General features: G+C 38.1%; 1 protein-coding gene across 9 annotated transcripts in view; it reads right to left on the bottom strand.

Annotated features, from left to right (window-relative positions):
* ZNF227 (zinc finger protein 227) overlaps nucleotides 1-14,159 on the bottom strand; it is a 62,771-nt gene extending 48,612 nt beyond the window's left edge. For 5 of the 9 annotated variants that reach the window (XR_013163409.1, XR_013163411.1, XR_013163410.1 and 2 more), the window contains exon 1: nucleotides 4,153-4,924. The gene's annotated coding sequence lies outside the window, so the exon portion shown is untranslated. Of the gene's footprint in view, nucleotides 1-4,152; nucleotides 4,925-5,258; nucleotides 5,324-14,043 lie in introns of those variants that run through there. The other 4 variants (XM_077131553.1, XM_077131551.1, XM_077131549.1 and 1 more) reach the window with 3 other exon arrangements.
* Between the last annotated feature and the right edge of the window lie 2,432 nt (nucleotides 14,160-16,591).

The raw sequence follows: 16,591 nt of genomic DNA on the forward strand, positions 1-16,591 counted from the left end.
TAAATCCATACAAATGTGGCCAATTAATATTTTTTTAAAGGCAAGATGGTTCCATTTATTAAAACACCAACAGGAGAGAACCAAGAATGAGAGAAGCATTGAGTATCTGACCTGCACTCGAGCCTTCTCTCACTTTGCTCTCATGGCCTGCCCTCCCTTTTTTCTCTTTGCTGCCCAGAACACCATCCACCATCTCTACCACTGCTAGTTCCCACTTGAAAAAAGCATCAAGCAGGTATACGTGACTCTGCTTCAGGGTGAGGAAGTCCACGTCACTTATATCTGGATTGATGGCACTGGAGGACTGCCCTGCAAGACCCAAACCCTGGACAATGAACCCCAAAGTGTGTGGGAGAGATGCCTGAGTGGAATTTTGATGGCTCTAGTATTTTTCAGTCTGAAGGCTCCAACAGTGACATGTATCTTAACCCTTTTGCATGTTCTGGGACCATTTCCACAAGGACCCCAATAAGCTAGTATTCTCTGAAGTCTTCAAGTACAACTGAAAGTCTGCAGAGACTGAATTAAGGCATACCTATAAATGGATAATGGACATGGTGGGCAACCACATCCCTGGTTTGGAATGGAGCAGGGTGTTCTAGTTTGTTGGCTGCCAGAATGCAACACACCAGAGATGGATTGGCTTTTAAGAAAAATGGATTTATTTCATTAGTTCTTCAGAGGAAAGGCAGCTAACATTCATCTGAGGTTCTTTCTTACCTGGGAAGGCTCAGGGTGATCTCTGCTGGCTTTCTCTCCAGGCCTCTGGGTTCCAATAATTTTCCCCAGAGTGATTTTTTTCTGCATTTCCAAAGGCCTGGGCTGAGCTGCTTGCGCTGAGATTAGGTATGCTGAGCTGCTTGGGCTGTGCTACATTGAACTCTCTCATTTAAGAACCAGCCATTTAAATCAAACCTCATTCATTACAGCTGGCACACCTCTTAGCTAACTGCAAATGTAATGAGCAGCAGATGAGGTTCATGTACCATTGGCTCATGGCCAAAGCAACAGAACTAGGTAATGTCACCTGGCCAAGTTGACAACTGAATCTAACTACCATACAGGGATATACCTTGATGGGGACTTACAGATACTCCATTTGGCTGGCCCTCCATTAGCTTCCCTGAACCCCAAAGCCCACATTACTATGGTACAAGAACAGACAAAGCTCATGATAGAGACACTGTGGAGGCCCACTACTGGGCCTGCTTATATGCTGGTATCAAGATTGCAGGAATGAATGTTGAGGTGCTGCCTGTCCAGTGGGAATTCCAAATAAAACCCTCTGCAGGAACTGACATGGAGATCTTCTCTGGGTGACTGGTTTCATCTTGCATTCTGTAGGTAAAGACTTTGATGTGATAGCGACCTTTGATCCTAAACCTATTCCTGGGAACTGGGACTGGAATGATGCAGGTTACCATAGCATCTTTTTTTTCAATTTGTTTTTTTTTTTTTACATGGACAGGCACCGGGAAACGAACCTGGGTCCTTGGGCATGGCAGGCAAGCATTCTTACCTGCTGAGCCACCATGGCCTGCCCTACCATAGCATCTTAGCACCAAGGTTACACAAGAAGAGAATGGTTTGAAGTACATGGAGGAATCCACTGAGAAACCAACCAACTGGCACCAGTACCAGAGCCTACCTAGAATCCTAGACTTTGCCTGGAACCTAACTGGATTCCATGAAACCTCCAACATCAAAGATTTCTCTGCTGGCATGGCCAACCGTGGCACCAGCATCCACATTCCCTGACTGTTAGCCAGAAGAAGAAGGGTTACCTTGAAGACTGCTGCGCCCTGCCATTTGTGACTCCTTGCAGTGACAAAGAGAATAGCAACGAGCCCTTCCAGTACAGGACTAGACCGCCAACTGTCAAAACTCTCCTAGTTCTTTATCCTATTCCCACTGTTCCTCTCTCCCAATTGTCCTGCTCGCAGTAAATCAAAGGGCAGAATATCAAGGTTTTTTTTTTTTAATTTCTCATGCCCAGTTAATAACTCTTGTTTTTTTTGGGAAGAGTAGAGGGGTCAAGTTCTGAATCTTCACACCCATTCTCCACCCCCCACCCCCACATTTTATTCTATCACAGAAGCTTTGGAAGACTGAAGAAACAGTACATTAGTCAGTAATATAACAGTCTTAAAAATACAAATGCCAAATTTGGAAGGTGAGTATAATAAGAAATAGACCTATAACCTAGCCTACAATTTTAGAAACAAAACAAAACAGGGAGGGATATCTTTACATTTTTAAGTATTTTTTTTTGCCTCTCTATATTTCAGAATGAAAATACATGCTGATTAGGATTAATATTAATGAGACAAATAATCATTTTTAAAAATTTAAAAGAATAACACAAAACTATATAATTTCCAAACCAGTTAAGGGCAAATAAAATGAAATAAACTGCACTGCAGGCAAGAAAAAAGGACAAAAAGAAAGAATGCAAAGCATGGTAAATATGGTAGACTGAGTTCCATACCCCAGAAAAAAAAAACATGTTCTTAATCTTCACCCCACTCATGTGTGTGTAAACACATTGTAAATAGGCCCATGTTAAGATGTGGTCAAATGAATCATACTGGGTCTTATTCTTATTACTGGAGGACTTAAAGCATGACAGTCACAGGGAAAAGAAGAAGGTGGAAGTCAATGGAACCTAAAGGAGAAAGGAGAGAACACTGCCATGTAACAGGTGAGCCAAGGAGCACAAGGATTGATGGACAGCCAGAACGCTATGGATTCCTGGAGGAAGCAAGCCTTCTAGCTTCTGAAACTGGGAGCCAATAAATGCCTACTGTTAAATAAAATTCTATGGTAAAAATACATGCATATTTAGCAAGAAGATTAAACATTCCAGACTGCATTAAAAAAAAAACCTATTTTCTAATTATAAGAGCTACTACTAAAATATAATGATTAAAAAAAAAAAGTCCAAAAGAAAAGGGATGGGAAAAACACCAAGCAAATGTCAAATAGCCAACTGCAGTTTTGGAGGTCCTGGGAGAATTTAAGAAAATTGATTCAATGTTTGGGTTATGCTATAAAATTCTAGCCATAAAAAACAGGGAGGAGATCATTTGCAGCAAATATTCAAACTAAGTGCTGGTTACAAGGGGATTAACTATACCACTCTATTTCATTTGTAGATGCTTGGAAATTTCCATAATATGTTAAGGAAAAAAAACAGTAGAGTACCAAGCCAATTTTAAGAAACATCCATATACAGAGTAAATACTAAAGATAAATTTTAGCAGTTTTAAAAGTAATTTTTCTTTATACATTTTTATAATTTCTGAATTATCTGCAACAGCATTATTCAATAGAAATATACTGAGAGCCACATATGTAATTTAAAGTTTTTTAACATTAAATTTTTAAAAAAGTAAAAAAAAAAAAGTGGGGAGTTAATTTTCATAATATATTTTATTTTATCCCACTTCATCCAAATTATCATTTCAACATGTAATCAATGCAAAAAATATCGATGAGACATTTTACATATTTTTTTGTAAAGTCTTTAAAATCCAGCATGTATTTTACACTTATAATGCATCTCAATTTCAACAAGTCACATTTCAAGTCTTCCTGTTCATTATTTCTACAATCTGAATAATGTATAATGTATCTTATATGCAATGAAATCAAATTAAATAAACGAGATGCTCAAGGAATTACATTAAGGAACTCAGTGTAGTTTCCCAGATCTTCCACAGTAAAGTCCCAACCTATCTTCCTTGAGCTGATTTCAAATGAGTCCCCTTTAGCCATATAGATTACTATTTCATAGAACTGAGTAGAGAGTATATCATAAGTGTTACTAAACAAGCTCTGAAAAGACACTGCTTGGGTTCAATTCCAACTCTACATGTTAAGACTTGAATGACTTTGGAAAAGTAACATAAGAGCTTTCTGCCTCATTTTCTTAATCTTTAAAATAGGAATAATTACTACTACTGCTTTTGGAGTATCCCTCTAACACATTCTCACATGAACTATACAACTATTTGAACATTTCCTGGCAGAATGTACTAATGAGTGAAGGAAACTTCATTAACTGAAAACAGAAATCTCTTTCTCTCTCTCTCTCTCACACACACACACACACACACACACACACACAAATACATTCAGTAGTGTATGTACCTGACACTGTGCTGTGGGAAACCAGTAAGTCTCTCCTTTCTCCTCTTTCCGAATTCAGGGATAGTGAAGAAAAGGTGGCGGTGAGTGATGAGTTAACTGCATTGTCTCTCCTCCGGATAAACTGCAGTGGACACCCCTAGGTACAGCTCAGGTAACTCAATACTTCTTTAAAAGAAGAGATCAACAAAAGTTCAGGAAAAGCTCGTTCTCTTGAGGAATCAGAAGGACCACGGCATTGCTCTTGGAGCCCTGATCTCTGTCTTCAAAAGAGCCTTCAGTCAAAAGGGGGTTCATTTATGAAGGAATAATTCTATCAATAGCAAAACCCAATGCATTCCCTGGACCACCTTAGAACAGACCACCATTGTTCTAAGAGTTTTACACGCAGTGTCTCAGTTAATTCTAATTACAACACTATCTGGTAGTTAACACGTTTATCTCCACTTCACAGGTGATGAAACTAGAGCGCTGAGATAATAACTCGCTATACATTACATAGATAGAAATAGCAGAGCAGGCAGGTAAGTGGAGAAGTGATGTGGATTTCAAAACTTCCGCGATCCCTCCGCCTCTCAACTTCTACAGGTACCGATGGCTTCTTCTTCCTAAAACGCACGTCGTGGCTAGGCCCACGCTCAGGCTGAAAAGGCTTGGGGAAGTCGCGGGGCGCGAGATTGACTCACCCCCGACAGAAAAGATGGTGGCAGCTTTGCTTTCTCCGAGCGGAAGTGCTTGTGACAATACAGAACTCCTAAACTACACTTCGCTGACTACCGGCGGGGAACAAGCATCTTTGCCCCGCCCACTCACACCCACCCACCCCGGCTCAATTGCTTCCGGAAAGAGAGTTCTGGCATACATTTCCCAGAATCCCAAAAAGGAGGAAGACCCTTGCCCCGCCCTCTTAAAGAGGAGGGTGGTGAGAAACCAGCAAACTCTAGGAACTCCCGGACTACAACTCCCAGAAGTCTCTTCAAGGCGCCCACCATTTTGCCAATGTACCGCCGTTCTTAACTTTTTCGCAGTGACACTCACAAAAAAATAACAGCAAATATGTGAAGTGAGTCTTAAAAGAAAAGAATGTTTGTAAGGAAAAGATACCTTACCATTTCAGAAAAAAGGAGGAAAAAAGATGTCCAACTTGCAGCAGTTTACACGTAGCAGGATCAATCTAAAAGGAAAGATACTTTTACAAGCAGAAAGAATGAAAGAACAAAAAATGGAATAGAGGGAGAATATAGATACAACGGAGGCAAAATTGTAGATTTCTACTTCTGTTAACAGCATACATAATTCGCAATAACTTGCCTGCTGAAGACAACTAGACATACTCAGTGAAAAGGCTTCAGCATACACTTCTATGATCAACTTCAAACAGCAATAGGGGAACATCGTAATCACTCCTCATGGAGTTTCAGAAATTGCAGGATAAACAAATTATTGTTAATTAGATGTTTAAGCAGCGGTCATTACCAAGACTATTGTGATCATTTGCAGAAATGTATGAAAGAATTGGTGTGTGGAAGAAATGAGAACAGGTAGAATACATTAAAATATCCGGATGTCCCCTACAATAAAAGTTTGCATTTCTCATTTGTTGACTATATATTCCTTATTCTGATATGCACAGCTATCTCTTATGAAATTGTGTGCCAAAATCTTTTATTTCTGTCAGAGCAAAACGTTCTGTTCACTCCTAAGTGAGTCTTCAAGCAAGGCTTGCAAGTAAAACTGCTTGTGAGTTTTTAATTGGTAAACTGTTAAAAACTCCAGTAAACCTTCTTGTGGGTTTTGATTGGTAGACTGTTAAAAGCAATGTATAGTAGTCAAGATTACACACTGGTTCAGGCTACCTAGGTTAAAATTTTAGCTTTGCCACTTATTCTGTAACCTCTATCCTTTTCTTCTTCATTTATAAAATGGACACAAGAATAGGCTTAATATGAGAAACAAGTGAGTGAATACATGCAAAGCACTGGAAACTCATCCTGAATCAACTGTTCTAGTCTGCTAGCTGCCGGAATGCAACACACCAGAGACGGATTGGCTTTTAATAAAAGGGGATTTATTTTGTTGGTTCTTCAGAGGAAAGGCAGCTAACTTTCCACTGAGGTTCTTTCTTACGTGGAAGGCACAAGATGGTCTCTGCTGGTCTTCTCTCCAGGCCCCTGGGTTCGAACAACTTTCCCTGGGGTGACTTTCTGCATCTCCAAAGGCCTGGGCTAAGCTGCTAGTGCTGAGATAAGAAATGCCAAGCTGCTTGGCTGTGCAACTTTGCGCTCTCTCATTTAAGCACCAGCCAATTAAGTCAAATGTCACTCATTGCAGCAGACACGCCTCCTAGCTGACTGCAGATGTAATTAGCAACAGATGAGGTTCACGTACCATTGGCTTATGTCCGCAGCAACAAGATTAGGTATGCTCACCTGGCCAAGTGGACAACTGAATCTAACTAACACAATAACCATACCAAAAAAGTTTGAAATTATACGCAGGTGATAAACACAAGACACATAACTTAGGGCTAGTTTGTTTCTAAATAAATGTGCTTTTAGAGTATTAAGATAGTATCAATAACTGTATATAACTTTTTAACGCTTGTGAACTCTGTGAAAAGATACTAGTAGATTCTGAATCCTACCAAAATTGAGATAAAGGATTACTAGTTTCTGAATCCATTTCAGGAATTCTGAGTAGAATTTAACTGAACTACAGGGCAACAACTAACACTAAATAGCCTCTCTCCTGGTCTTGCACTGGGTGCTAAGCACATGTTAAAGAATGGGAAACACCCCTTGCAACAAAGAAATATACAGTCTATGGGGGAAACAGATCAGAAACCAAAATCTAGAGACAGTGAAAAGTCAAATTCCAAATAAAGAAAGCAAATTCGTAATTATTCTTCTTCAAACTTAAATTTTTCTTATTTGAAGTTAACATTCACTCTCCCTTGCTCTTCATGTATAATCAATTAATGTAAACGACTTTGAAATTCTACTGATTCAATGACTGGAGTTTGGCTTTGGTTTAAAACATCGAATCTCTTCTCTATCCCCAATAAGTAATGGGCGTGGGAGAAAGGAAATAGCTGCCATGAAATAGGTGAAATGTTGAGCAGGGTTGAAAATTACTGATGGTTTGGGAGAGGGGGTTCATTGTGCTATTTTCTATAAATTCACGTATGCTTGGCCATTTTCATAATAGAAATTGGAGGGAAATATCCAGTTCACACCTGTGCATAAATGGTATTAAAATGCTCACACGCTGTCTTCTCTAAATGCTGAGATTATGGGTGATTTATCTTTGTGTATTTTCTAATCTCTCTATTATGGTCATGCATTATTTCTATATTGAGAATATGAACTACAAAGCCTCAAACCTTCCAAACCCGACAGAAAAAGGCTCCTTAAACCACACAGATGTTTATTTACTTTGTTCATATTATTTAAATCTTGTTAGAGGCTACATAAGCCTCTCCTCAAGTTAACAATTCAGAAGTGTTTTTCAAAAGTCTTAGATTCATCTCTTTATTTTTAGCTTATTATTATTTTAAATTCATCTTTTTTGAATGTAATAACTGAAAAGATAATACCTCAGTTACTGTGGGAATTTTTGTTTTTGTTTTTTGAATTTGTTTTATTGGGTTATGGGAAATTAGTTGGGGCATATACACAGGGAATGTCCATTTTAATCTTCCTGGAATAGGTTTTGCAACTTTTTCTTTTTCCTGGAGCTACTCTTAGTGCTGACAGTCTCTTCAGGTCCACTGCTAAAAGCCTCCTCCTTGAAGATTTTCTTCTTTTTCTTGGAAGCACTCCTGCCGTTGGTTGCTTCTTCAACATCACTAACTGGTTCCTCTTTGGGGAAAGACTTCTCCCTCTTGAGGAAACTTGCGCTGCCAACTTATGCTGTCTCTTCAAGATCACTAATAATTGGCTCCTTCTTGGATTTTTTCTTCTTGGGTTTGAAGTAAGTGACAGACGGGTCTTCCATTCCATTTTCCTAAAGTGCCTCCTGGAGCTTTTTCTTTTCTTTTTTTTTTTTTTTGGTTCTCTTACTTGCTTCCTCACACTCTTCTGGAGTACTACTGTTTTCTGAAGATGTGAGAGCAGTGCAGCCAGTTTCTTCTTTGCCTTCTTCAAGCATTTCTTCTGTTTCTTGATTCCTAGCAATCTCCACAGCAGCTTCTTCTGCCTGAACCATTGCCTACATGGCATCTACATTCTTGCGTGGAATCTCTCCTGTCTCATAGAAAGGCAGCTGCTCCTGGAACTGCTCAAGCTTCTCCCCCAATACACTCATGGACACTTCAGAAAAGCAACCAATCCACGAAGCAATTTCTGTGCGTGTCAGATATGTGTCAAACATGCCTTTGTTCTTGGCAGCTGCTCTGCCAATAAAAGTGGAATGGAAAATGAGTCCGTATTTGGGGGTATTTCCCCTTGTTTTCAGGACTCTGGAAGCTTGGTCCCTTTGCTGGGCCCTGGGAATTACTTAGACATTAGGACTGGCCGCACTGGGAGTTTAACCAAGATGCCTTTCTCTGAGCTATAAATCTGCTATCAGGGGAAGACAGAAGTTTTATTATTCTTTTGGAAAAACTAAATTAATCAATGGCTACCTTGATTCTCAAGTAAACTCAGAATGAATTTATGAAAGAATTTGCATCAAAGGATGTTTGGCCTTCCTATAGGAAAACAAAATATGGTCAATCTTGGAAATTCATCTATGTTGTGGTTAAAAAGAGACTGAAATGAAAAGTTTCGGAGTGCCTGACTGTGTAAATGAGGTAGAATTTCTTTCGGTCCTTTTTACAATATTTCACTCAGGATATACTTATTCAGTAATTAAACTGTTTTCCTTAGGTGGCCTGTCGTCTTGGTAGGATTTTTATTTCCCCAACACTAACTCTCAATATCCTTACGTGTAAAAAAAAAGGGCGGGGGGGATAATAGCGCTACCTATCCAGTAAAGCTGATGCGATCATTTAATGAATTAATTCGCAAAGAAGCATAAGGTACCACGATTAATAACCCTACTTCAGAGACAAGAAAAATGAGGCACAGAGATTAAGTAATTTGCACTTTATACCGCTAGGAAGTAGCAAAACCGCCTAGTAGGTGGGAACGCCGGTTGGGGAGCGCCAGAAAACTCTTCAACCAAGCGATAGTCTGTCCGTGCCTCCCCCACCCGGGGGACACGAACTGCCCCCAAAGGGAAGCTCCGCCGAAGGGGACGCTAATAGCTCACAACTCCATTCTCCGCTGCTACCCGTGGCTTCTCTTATACGAAAACGGAGGCCCCGCTGGCTCCCCACCAGGCTAAAAAGGATAGGAGGGTCCCAAGCACCGAAGACGACTCAACATCTTGAGAGTAAGACAGAATGCTACCTCCCCGCTGAGAGCATAAGTTCCTGTTTTTCTCCTACCCCACAGGAAGTCCCTGAACCATTTCCCAGAATTCCCTAGACCACCCTCTGACCCTGCGGAGCCCAAGACTACACTTCCCAGAATGCAGGAGAGGAAGGATGCCCACAGCCCTGCCTGCTGAAGCGGAAATACTTCCTAACATCACTGGCTCCTGGGTATTAATAAGTAGAACACCAGCGCCACTCTCGGATAAACTATTGTCATTTTAGTGTGGGCTTGCATGTCTCGGACACATAATTCTGTTTACTGAAAGCTAAACAGCACTTTAGACATGTTCAGGGGGCTCCAGGACATTGAGACCAGGGTCTACAGGGCTTGGGGAGAGAGGAGTCCTCGGTAAAACTCCAATGTGTTGCACTGTAGGAGTAAAGGTAAACAGGAAATGGATCCTCCTTGGTAGTGAGTGGAGCCAAACTTCAAATCACCCTATTCTCTGAAGTTGGATTCAGGTGAACTTTTTTTAGTATCTGTGCTGGTTTGAAAGGATTATATACCTAGAAAAGCCATGTTTTAATCCTGATTCATTCTTGTGGGAGCAACCTTTTAATCCCTATTCAGTTCTATAGGTTGGAAACTTGATTAGGGTATTTCCAAGGAGATGTGACTCACCCAATTGTGGTGAGTCCTTTCACTAGAGGGAGATGTAACTCCACCCAGTCCAGGTAGGTCTTGATTAGTTTACTGGAATCCTTTAAAAGAGGAAACATTTTAGAGAGCGCTGCGACAGACCAACAAGAGGTGAGAGCCACAAGAACTGAGAGAGCCCATGTAGCCAAAGACCTTTGGAGATGAAGAAGGAAAATGCCCAAAGCCTGGAGAGGAAGCTAGCAGAGGCTGCCATGTTTACCATGTGCCTTTCCAGTTGAGAGAAAGACCCTGAGAATCATCAGCCTTCTGGTATCTTTCTTTGGATGCCTTAGATTGGACATTTCTATAGCCTTGCTTTAATTTGGACACTTTTACTGCTTTAGAAGTGTGAATTTGCAACTTATTAAATTCCTCCTTTTAAAATCTCTTCCATTTCTGATATACTGCATTCTGGCAGCTAGCAAATGAAAATAGTATCATACAGGCATCTGGTAGAAACAACTGAATAGCCTCCCCAGATAAAGATATCATTATCAGAGGTATCTCAAATTGTATAAGTTTTAAATATATTAATTTGGACTAGGTAAAAAGAATTATACCTAGGCAAATTCTTTGAGGCAAAAAGAATGATAAGGTTTACAAAGAGACACTAAATAATAAAAGTTTCAGCTCTTCAATAATTAATAACAGCCCCATATAATATAAAGCAAATTTTAATAAACAAACAAAACCACAAAAAGGGAAACACAAATTCATAACCAGAAGAGAGATTTTAATGCATACTTAAGGAAATGTATGGCAATAAATGCATATTATTTTCACCTTCTCTTCTTAATGCATTTTCTTCTCTTAAAGAGAAGAAAATGCATTAAGAAGAGAAGGTGAAAATAAAAATGAAAACATACATCTCAAGAAGTTAATAAAACCAAAGTAGGTGTGCTGGTTTGAAAGGATTTATGGACCCTAGAAAAGCCATGTTTCAAAGGCAGAATAATCCCTATTAATACTGTATGTTTGAATCTGTAATTAGATCATTTCCTGGAGATGTAACCTAATCAAGAGTGATAAGCTGGATTAGGGGAGATGTTTCTCTACCCATTTGAGTGGGTCTTGATTGGTTTACTGGAATCCTATAAAAGAGGAAACATTTTGGAGAATGGGAGATCTCTGAGAGAGCAGAGAACGACATACCCACGAGAAGCGGAATCTACCAGCCAGAGAACTTTGGAGATGCAGAAGGAAAACACCTCCTGGGGAGCTTCATGAAACAGGAAGCCAGGAGAGAAAGCTAGCAGATGACACCATGTCCACCATGTGCCCTTCCAGCTGAGAGAGAAACCCTGGCTATGTTTGCCATGTGCCTTCTCACTTGAGAGAGAAATCCTGAATGTCATCGGCCTTCTTGAACCAAGGTATCTTTCTCTGGATGCCTTTGATTGGACATTTCTATACACTTATTTTAATTGGGACATTTTCTCAGCCTTAGAACTGTAAACTAGCAACTTATTAAATTCCCCTTTAAAAAAGCCATTCCATCATCTCTGGTATATTGCATTCCAGCAGCTAGCAAACTAGAACAGTGGGTAAGTTGAAGAATATGATCAAGATGAGAAAATTAATGAAATAGAAAACAAACAAAATAGAGTGGATTAAATCAAATCCAAAAGATTATTCTAAAACAATTAGACTAAAATAATAAAATTGATAAAATCATGTGAGCATGATCAAGAAAAAAGACCAAAATGATGTATTACCAATTTCAGGAAAAAAGGAACATCATTAAAACTTTAAGAGAACATTATGATGAGCATTATTTAAAAATTGAAAATATAGGGGGAAATGGATATAAATTCATAGAAAAAATTCAACTTAAAACTACAGTGAACTTACACATAATATTTAGTGATGGAATATTGAAAATTTTACATCTGAGAATGGAGAGAATGCTGAATATCACTGTGGTAGTTAGATTCAGTTGTCAACTTTGCCAGGTGAAGGCACCTAGTTCTATTGCTGGTGGACATGAGCCAATGGTATGTGAACCTCATCTATTGCTGATCAGATCTGCAGTCAGCTAGGAGGTGTGCCTCCTAAAATAAATGATGTTTGACTTAATCGGCTGGTGCTTAAATGAGAGAACACAACGTAGCACAGCCCAAACAGCTCAGCATACCTCATCTCAGTACTTGCAGCTCAACCCAGGCCTTTGGAGAGGCAGAAAGAAATCACCCCGGAGAAAGTTGTTGGAATCCAGAGGCCTGGAGAGAAGGCCAGCAAAGATCACCCTGTGTCTTCCCACATAAGAAAGAACCTCAGTTGAAAGTTAGCTGCCTTTCCTCTGAAGAACTAATAAATAAATCCCCTTTTATTAAAAGCCAATCTGTCTCTTGTGTGTTGCATGCCAGCAGCTAGCAAACTAGAACAATCAGCAATTCTAACTAAATTGTTCTGGAACTTGTTCTTATCCATCAACTGGATAAAAACATTTAGTAATGTTAGGGGATCATGTATCCATTCTACTAACGTATCTGTAAACTCTTTTAGATTTTCTAAATACACAGTCATGTCATCTGTAAATAATGAGTTTTATTTCTTCTTTTTCAATCTTTGCATCTTTTATTTATTCTTCTTTCCTTTGTGATTGGCCAAGATTTGTTTTTACTTTTAGCCCATCGTCACTTTTATTCCACTACAATTGAAATGAAATTCTGGATTAAATGTAATAAAATATGAAAAAATGAATATATTATTTATTTATTTGCCCTATGGAATAGTCCCACTCCCACCGCTACCTCATAGGCAAATCATTTTAATTAGTTGGATGTGTTTCTTTTTGTGTGTGTTCTTGTGCAAACTGTGTGTGGTGTGGTTTTCTTTGCACATATTCTTTTTATAAATTTTGTCGTAAAATGAAATTGTTTCTAGTTTCCTCATTCAGAAGAATGTTTTTAAGATCCATGTTTCTAGTCTATTATTAAATTCTATTTTTATAGAATGCATTTTCTTCATCCACAAAATTTGTCTATCTTCTCTCTCATGACAGATACCCAGATTACCAATAACATAGCAAGGAACATCTTTATACATCTCCATGTACCTTATGAGAATTTTATTAGTACACATGTCCTGGAGTGCAGCTGTTGGTTCATAAATCACATATTCATATACTTACACTTACAAATAATAGCCAGATTGCCCTCCCACATTACCATAAGCACTGCATGAAGTTTTTTATATAACCATTTCCACACTATCATTTGGCATGATCAATCATCCTAAATTTTACCATATGATTAAGTGTATAGTGGCATCTCACTGTTGAACTAAATCTTTCTAAATTTTAATAAATTTGAGCATTTCCTCAAATATTTGGTAGTCTCTTTAGTAAACTAGCAATGTTTCTCCATCTTTCTACCTTTCTCCATTTTCTTATTGTGGATACTATCTTTTTCTTGTATATTTGCATTAGGTATTCTAATTATTTATATCTTGTAAGTTTGTTTCAAATATCTTCTATTTGGCATGTAATTTATAATAGCTTTATTAAGATAAAATTCACATACCATACAATTTATCCATTTAAAGGGTACAATTAAGTTAACGTTAGCATATTCAGAGTTTTGCAACCTTCACTACAATGAAGTCTAAAACATTTTCATCACTGCAAAAGAAATACATTCCCGTTGACACTCACTCTCAATTTTCCTCCAAACTCCTCTGTTCTAGGCTACTACTAATCTACTTTCTGTAGATTTCTGAAGAGCATTCTTTCATATGGATATACCCGATTTTATTTATCCATTCATCAGTAATTGGACATTTCCAGTGTTTCCATTTGGGGGCCATTATGTATAACACTGCTATGAGCATTTACCTGCAATTCTTAGTGTGGGCGTATGATTTAATTTCTCTTCATTAGATATCTAGGAATGAAAAGCAAGGTCATGTGGTAACTCTATATTTAACCTTTTGGGAACTGCCAGACTATTTTATAAAGCATCTTCACCATTTTCCATTCCCACCAATAGTATATATGGGTTCCAATTTCTCCACTACATTGCCAATGCTTGTTAATATGTCTTTTAAATTATATCCAATTTGGTGGCTGTGATTATATATTTAAAATTATATCCAATGAATGGTACAATAATTTGGGTTTGATTTGCATTTCCCTGATGAGCAATGATCCTCTCTTTTTTTTTTTTTACACGGGCAGGCACCAGGAATCGAACCCGGGTCCTCTGGCATCGCAGGCAAGCATTCCTGCCTGCTGAGCCACCATGGCCTGCCCTTGAGCCTCTCTTACAGTGATTATTGGCTATTTGTATATCTTTTTTTTATTTCAAAAAATATTTTTATTGAGATATCTTCACAAACATACAGCCCATCAAAAGTATACAATCAATGGCTCAGGATATGATCACATACTTGTATATTCATCACCATAATAATTTCTTAGAACATTTGCATCACTCCAGAAAAAGAAATAAAAAGAAAAAAGAAAAAACTCATACATACCATACCCCTTACCCCTCCTTCTCATTGACCACTAGTATTTCCATCTACCCAACATATATATATATATATATATATATATATATATATATATATATATATATATATATATTTTTTTTTTTTGCATGGGCAGGCACCAGGAAGTGAACCCAGGTCTCCAGCATGACAGAACTACTGAACTCTGCCTGCTGAGCCACCGTGGCCCTACCCATATATTTTAATCTTTGTTTCCCCTATTTTTTTCTATACCTCTTACCACTCCCTTTCATTGATCACTAGTATTTCAATCTACTCAATTTATTTTAACATTTGTTCCTCCTATTATTTATTTTTTTAAAACCTGCTATAGAGTTTTTTTTTACAATTCATGAAAGATTTATTAAACAGTACTATTAAATATTGTCCACAGTTTACATTATGTGTATTTTTCCTATAAACCACTTTATTGTTAACACCTTGTCTTGGTGTTGTACATTTGTTATAATTTATGAAAGAACATTCTTATATGTGTACTATTAACTACATAACCCATCATCTATAGTAGGTTCACCATGTTATACAGTCCTATGTTTTATCTTTGTTTTTATTCTAGTGACATATTCAACCTAAGTTTCCCGTTTTAACTACATTCATCTAAATAATTCAGTGCTGTTAATTATGCTCGCAATTATATGTTACTATCACCACCATCCATTTCCAAACCTTTACAATCAATCTGAATACAAATTCTGTACAAATTAAGCATTTTCTCCCAATTCTCTACTACCAATCAGCCCCCTGGTAACCATATCCTAGATTCTAGTTCTATGAATTTGCTTATTATAATTAGTTCATAAGAGTAATATCATACAATATTTGTCCATTGTGTCTGGCTTATTTCACTCAGCATAATGCCCTCAAGGGTTCATCCATGTTGTCACATGCATCAGGACTTCATTCTTTTTATAGCTGAATAATATTGCATTGTATGTACATACATTTTATTTATCCATTCATCACCTGATGGACACTTGGGTTGTTTCCATCTTTTGGCAATTATGAATAATGCTGCTATGAAATTCGGTATGTAAATATCTGTTCAAGTCCTTGCTTTCAGTTCTTCGGGTATATACCTAGTGGCAGGATTGCTGGGCCATATAGTAATTTTTAAAAAATTTTTATTAATTTATAAAAATTACAAGAAACACAAACATTCCCAACACATACACTCAGCAATTCATAATATCATCACGTAGTTGCATATTCATCATCATGATCATTTCTCAGAACATTAGCATCAATTCAGAAAAAGAAATAAAAAGACAACAGAAAAATACAACAAACAGAAAAAAAAATTTACATGCCATACCCCTTACTGATCCCTTTCATTGATCACTAGCATTTCAAACTAAATTCATTTTAACATTTTCCACCTATTATTTATTTTTATTCCATGTGTTCCTCTCATCTGTTGACAAGGTAGATAACAGGAGCATCAGACACAAGGTTTTCAGAATCACACAGTCACATTGTGAAAGCTATATCATTATACAATCATCAGCAAGAAACATGGCTACTGGAACACAGCTCTACATTTTCAGGCAGTTCCCTCCGGCCTCTCCATTACATCTTGGATAACAAGGTGATATCTACTTAATGCATAAGAATAACCTCCAGGATAACCTCTCGACTCTGTTTGGAATCTCTCAGCCATTGACACTTTGCCTCATTTCACTCTTCCCCCTTTTGGTCGAGAAGGTTTTCTCAATCCCTTGATGCTGAATCTCAGCTCATTCTGGGATTTCTGTCCCACACTATCAGGAAGATCCACACCCCTGGTAGTCATGTCCCACGTAGACAGGGGGAGGGTGGTGAGTCTGCTTGCTGTGTTGGCTGGAGAGAGAGGCCACATCTGAGCAACAAAAGAG

The sequence above is a fragment of the Tamandua tetradactyla genome, chromosome 16 (assembly GCF_023851605.1).
Source record: "Tamandua tetradactyla isolate mTamTet1 chromosome 16, mTamTet1.pri, whole genome shotgun sequence".
Taxonomy (NCBI): domain Eukaryota; kingdom Metazoa; phylum Chordata; class Mammalia; order Pilosa; family Myrmecophagidae; genus Tamandua; species Tamandua tetradactyla.